This window comes from Tupaia chinensis, unplaced genomic scaffold (assembly GCF_000334495.1).
Source record: "Tupaia chinensis unplaced genomic scaffold, TupChi_1.0 Scaffold149631_1, whole genome shotgun sequence".
NCBI lineage: Eukaryota > Metazoa > Chordata > Mammalia > Scandentia > Tupaiidae > Tupaia > Tupaia belangeri.
In genome coordinates, this window is record NW_006209476.1 from 2,814 (window position 1) to 9,344 (window position 6,531).

Here is a 6,531-nt window from a genome sequence, read left to right on the forward strand (position 1 = left end):
TCTTTCCCTGGTGACTAGTTGGCTTTTTGCAATGAAAAAGTGAAACGAATAATGAATATCATTAATGAAAAAAACTAGTGTGCTGTACGTAGACAGACATATGTATAGAAAAATATAATAGTACGGAGACCCCAGGGATAAACACTGACATACGTGGCTGTGTTGTTTTCTACATGCAGGACAAGACCATTAAGGGGGAAAGGACCATCTTTCCAATAAATGCTGTTGAGGGAAATGAGATCCACTTGCAAATGTGAGAGTCAGGACTGACATGTAAAACTGAAGCTGTACAAATCTTGGAAGAATACAATAGAGAAAAGCTACTCAACATGAACATGGAAATATTTTTTTGGACATGACACAAAAAGCACAGGCAGAAAAATAAAGAAGTGACCAGGCTCTCAGAGTGAGTCACTGCCAGGATTTCCCCTGAAAGACTAAGGTCTGTGCAGTGGTAGCAGGGGGTGCTGAGGGTCTGTCTTAGGCTACAAAGGGGGTGCCCACAGCTGGGCCCTCTCCACATTCCCATGGCTGGCCCATGGGAGCAGAGCTCACTGGTGCAGCCTCAGCAGCTGGGTCTCTCTGGGTGTGGCCCCAACACTGCCCCCTTCCAGGCTCTGCCTGTCAGGCTCCTGAACCACCAGCCCCTGGGCATTAAGAAGTGCTTCAGTCTAGGAGGGCCAGCACGAGTGGGAGCACACTTGCATATATCACCCTCCTCTGTGAGGCCTGGGAAGGGGATAAGAGAGGACTGGGGGGGGAGGTACAGTCCAGCCCCAGCCTGGATCTCAGAAGGGCTGTGTCTACCATGGCCTTGGGCCCATGTCCTCCTTCTGCCTTTCTCCCATTTCTAAGATAGGGTCAGGCCTCCCATGTGCAGGAAGAGCCCCAGCCTGACTCGATCTCTTCTGGCTCAGATCTCCCAGCAGCTCGACCTTTGTCTCTGGTCCCTACCTCATGAGTGTCTGTGTCTGCAGGTTTCCTCCCCTGGCCTCTGCTGGCTCAGCTGCCCTCCCTCTCTGCATCTTCTGGAGCATCCACCAGACTCCCCTGTCCATTGGTGACTACTTTGTGTCCTTGGACCAGCAGAATTAGTGAGCCTTCTCTATTTCCTGAGATACTCCTCAGACTCAGATAAGCACTGGGGCTCCAGAGTCTCCAGTTGCTTCTCTGGATCCAAAGACACCTTGGCCAATGCAGGTGTTCTACGCATTTCTGGGCTGCAGCCTGAGGATGAGGCAGACTATAACTATGATACATGGCACAGTTATGTGCATCCCAGTAACAAACAGATGGGAAAGTGGGACAAAACCTTCAGGGACCACATGTGATGGGCTCTCACTCTGGTGATGTTAAAATACACTTACTGATACTATGACAAAGAGAAATCACCTTCATAGTTTCTCTCAATATTTTTCCAAAGATGTAAAGTGTAAGTCCCCTCCAATCCTGACTTTGCAACTAAAGGTCCAGGTGCGAGTGAGCCAGGTCAGCTCTGGCTGGCACAGATGCACAGTCACACAGCAGGGACAAAGTCACATGACTGGGGAGATTGGGCTGGAAATAATGAGCATTTGGGGAAGGAGGGTGCCAATGCCAAAATGAGGACCAACAACCAACTGTGGGGGCATTTCTTTAACAGTCTGAATCTCTCCTCTTTTTTTTTTTTAATTGAGGTTTTTCATTATAGGGCACGTGCACTCAGCAGAAAGACAGAGAGAGACAGAGAGATAAAAAGAGAGAAATCACCCCCCAGGAGGGATGGCCACATAATAATCCCTTCTCCTCTGTTCTCCTCGGGATCTTGGGCACGCACGTACATGTGCCCAGCATGAGTTTAAGCCACCAGTTCTGGGACGCAAACCATGGTCAACTACATGAGAGTCCAGCGACATGGCCATTATACTAACTGCTGTTCCCCTGAATCTCTTCTCTTCACCATCCTCAATCATCAGACAAAAAGGCCTTTAGGAGAGGAAGAGAGTAGGCGACTGTCACTTCTTCCTCCTGGCATGAGGCACTATGGTGAGCATCTTTTTTTGGGGGGAGAGGTTTTTGCCATAGGGCGCATGCACTCACCAGACAGACAGAGAGAGACAGAGAGACAGAAAGAGAGAAATCACCCCCCCCAGGGGAGATGGCCATGCTGCAATCCCTTCTCCTCCATTCACCTCTCGGGATCTTGGGCGCACGCACGCACACGTGCCCAGGTGAGTTTTAAGCCACCAGGTCTGGGACTCGAACTGTGGTCGACTACATGGAAGTCCAGTAACATAGTCATTACACTAACTGCTGGTCCCTATGGTGAGCATCTTATCTTGCCGCTTTCACTCCTGATTCCCAGGTCCACAGTCAGACTCTACAAGCTCCTCCATTCTCCATGGAGTGAGATTCTAGGGATCTGTGTATTAGGAGTTCCACAAATATACATGAATACATATAAACTGACATAAATAACCATATATGAATGCCTATATACATATAATTTTTCTGTGATCCAACATCTTTTCTTAAACGAAAGACCCAATCAAGTGGCATAATAGAAGAGCAATACCAAACATACAAAAATATTTTCTAAAGAATCAAAATAAAGGGCCCAGGGCCAGCCCCAGCACAGAAGTTAAGCACTGTGATTTGGAGCCAGATCCCACATGACTGACCATGGTTTGAATTCCTACCCTGACTGCTTGGAAAAACATGTGGAGTGTGCATTGTGCCTGACAAAGACCCTGACAGGTAGGAAAACAGAGGATAAAAGATTGTGATCTTGTCCAATTGGAGTCTCTCTCTCTCTTTCACACACACAGACACACACAAAACACATGCAAACACTCAAGCAACTGTGCTATTAGAATAAATAAATAAATAAATAAATAAATAAATAAATGGCACATAGCTCAAATTCATTTCTGATTCCAGAGAAATGATGACATATAAGGAGTAAAGAATTATATTAGTATGAATTTTAAGTCTGTCCCATTTTTACCATAAATTCAAACATTCTTCAGCATGTTATCAAGTAGTACCTAAGATCAATGGACAAAATTCCACTTGGCCACCAGGCAGGAGTTAGGCTGAAAACAGCCCCTTAGGTCTCTGGAGGGTCATGACCAGGTGATGGAGGGAATGCAGAAAGGAGGAAGTAAGGAGGTAAATGTCCCTGTAAGAGCCTTGGGCTCTCAGTGCTTGTCCTGACACATTGTGGGAGGTAAAGATGGACCTGTGGGACTCATGGATGCACTGTCTTCTGGTGGGCAACCCATGTCCATATGGTCCCTCATGGATGAGCTCAGTTCAGAGCAAGTGCCTTCCTGAGTCGAGCAGCATCTCCCAGTGGCCACAAGCGGCGCTCTCCTCTCTGGCACTTCCTTCAGTGAGATGAGTTCCTGAAGCCCTGGGTACTTGCTCCCTAACCAGTTGAATTTCCCCCTATTCTTCATTGATTTCCAGGATGCTGGTGGGAGGGAGGAGAGAGATAGATTTTTTTCTTTTGTAATTGAGATTTATTGGTTGTGTTGAGGATCAGTACAGACATTTTAATTTGTACATAATTCTTAACATACGTACCAAAAATTTAAAAATCCAACTACCGTGATTTTTTTTAAGTTATTTCAGTGACATTCCAGCTTCAAATTTGTAGACAAATCTTCCTTAAGAGGATATCAAGTACAACTGTCTTCAAATGTTGAAAGCTGTCACATAAGTTTCACCAAATCACAATTTAGTATCATAGATACTACATATTCAAATTTCCAAGCACATTAACCCAATTATTAGAAAAACTGGACTACCATGACCAAAGATGTTATAGTGTTCACACAATTCTGACAGGGAGAGCAACAATTGGAGAATGGTTTTCTTTAGGAAACAATACTACTAAAAAACATAATAGAAGAAATTTAAAATATTGAAGACACATTAAATGCATGGCTGTAACTCCAAACTGCCAGCTAGTATGCATTGTATTTAGGATATAAAAATTACCAGGACCAGCAGTTAGTGTAATAATGGCTATGTCGCTGGACTCCCACGTAGTTGACCGTGGTTCAAGTCCTGGACCTGGTGGCTTAAACTCATGCTGGGTGCATGTGCATGCGTGCCCAAGATCCCAAGAGGAGAATGGAGGAGACGGGATTGTGGCATGGCCATCCCCCCTGGGGGGTGATTTCTCGCTTTCTCTCTCTCTGTCTCTGTCTGTCTGGCAAGCGCACGTACCCTACAGAAAAACAAACAAACAAACAAACAAACAAAAAACTACCAACCTATCCCCACCTAAGGCATGTTAAGCTGACATGCAAGAGAGTCAAAGCTTCCTATAAGTCAATATCCCACTATTTTCTCATTGTACCAAAAAATAAATAGCCAGTAAATGATTTCACCTCTTAAGAAAAAGCATTTACTCTTAAAAAATGGGATGAGGTGCGGTTCCCTCCTTCTTAAAAATGTTTCTAGAACTACTGAAAAACTTACATTTACAAAATAGTTGATAAAACTATTCCTCCAGATTGTACAAAAAAGGAGATAGAGACCATTAATAAGACATGGTATATAGCATTACTCAACTTGACTTCTTTCTCACTGGCTTCATCAGAGTGTGGACCCTTCTCATTTTTAGTTTCTTCATTTTCTGCAGGTAAATCTTCTTTGGTGTCTTGGTTGGCCACTTCAACCTTTGCTCCCCTTTTCCCTTTTGTTGCACTGTTTTGTCTGAAGATTTATCCTTCCCGGATGTCTTTTTTGGCTTTGTCTCCACTTTTGCAAGAACGGGTTGTGCCATCAACCTTGCTGATCTCTTGGGCTCTTCCTTGGCTATCCCCTCAGCTGAGCTGACCTTCCTTTTAGGGATCTTGGCTGTGGACAGATGCATGCTGGGTGTCTGGGGGGCTATGGCACACCAAGAGTGAGAGCCTTAGAGGAGCTGAGCAAATAGATCTTACCACTCCTCCCACCACCTGAGCTTCTGTAACTCACCAAGATAGATTTTTTTTTTTAAATGGAAGAGTTTTTGTGTGGAATGGTGAAAACATTCTGAAGGTCGCTAATGGTGATGGCTGTACCACATTGTTAATGTATTTAGCACCATTGAATTGCACATTTAAAAGTGGATAAAATGTGTACCCTTACAAGTGATCAGGCAAATAAAATGACAAATTTTATGTCATATTTTACCACAAGCAAATTATTACTAGTTTGTGTACTATTTGTTGGACTTTTGTTACATAGACATGATTGAATTAAATTGAATTCAATTTTGAACTTTCTTCAACCCCTTGAAGGTCAGAAGGATAAACTGAGATGTCAGCAGCTCAAGTCCCTAACCCTTTAGTCAGTGAGCTGGTCTAACTGGCAGGACCAATCCCTTCCAAAACCTATATAATTACCCACCATAAATCATCTCACTAGCATATATTGGGATGTGGTCACAGGAAAAATTCCAAGGATTTACAGTTAAGTTCCTTGGGACCAGCAGATGGCATAAGGGTTATGTCTCTGGATTCTCACATAGTCAACTGCTGTTGGAATCCTGGACCCAGTGGCTTAAAACTCAAGCCAGGCACATGTGCATGCATGCCCAAAATCCCAAAAGGAGCATGGAGATGAAGGAACTATGGCATGGCCATCCCCCGGGAAGTGATTTCTCCCTTTCTGTCTTTGTTTCTCTCTGTCTCTCCAGTGAGTGCATGCACCCTATAGCAAAAACCCCCTTAGAAAAAACCTTTTTTTTTTTTTTTTTTTTTAATTTGGTGCAATGTTATTGAAACCTATTACAAAATACACAATTGAAATAAAAGCTACAGTCTATGGTTTTAAAATCTGTAAAAATCTGAGTTGTATTTTACTACAAAAGGATATAAAATAAATTAGTTCAAGCTACACTGTAAAAATAAATGTAAAAAGTAAACAGCATATCCTCATTAAACGTTTGCAAATGATTTCCACCAAAGTACTTGTAGCTGTTTACCTCTCTTTTAACTACTTATCCCTCTTTTACTGTAATATGAAAGATGTTCAGACTGAGGTACTTGAGCCTTATCTTTCACAAACTACTCAAAGTTAGGAGATTCTTTTGGGGCTAGCAGATTGCATAGTGATTAAGATGCTGGGATCCTATATGGCTGATGGTAGTTCAAGTCCTAGACCTGGCAGCTTGAAACTCATGCCCAGTGTATGTGCGTGTGTGCCCAAAATCCCAATTAGAGAATGGAGAAGAAGGGATTGAAATGTTACCATCCCTCTAGGGGGTGATTTCTCACTTTCTGTCTCTCTGAATCTTAGTGAGCATATGTACCCTATAGCATAAATCTCAAAAAATAAAAGAATACTTTGTTAGAAAATTCACATTTTTTCATATCAAGGAAAAGTATATTAGACCAGCAGTTTTAAATGAAAAATAGCTCACATAAAGTCTCAGAAAGAAATCTCTTGCCTTACAAATGCAAAACCAAAATTCTCTAGATTCCCCTCTCTGGAAAGACCATTAGTTCACTACTAAGACTTGAACCTTGGTACCAACAGATGGCATAATGGCTA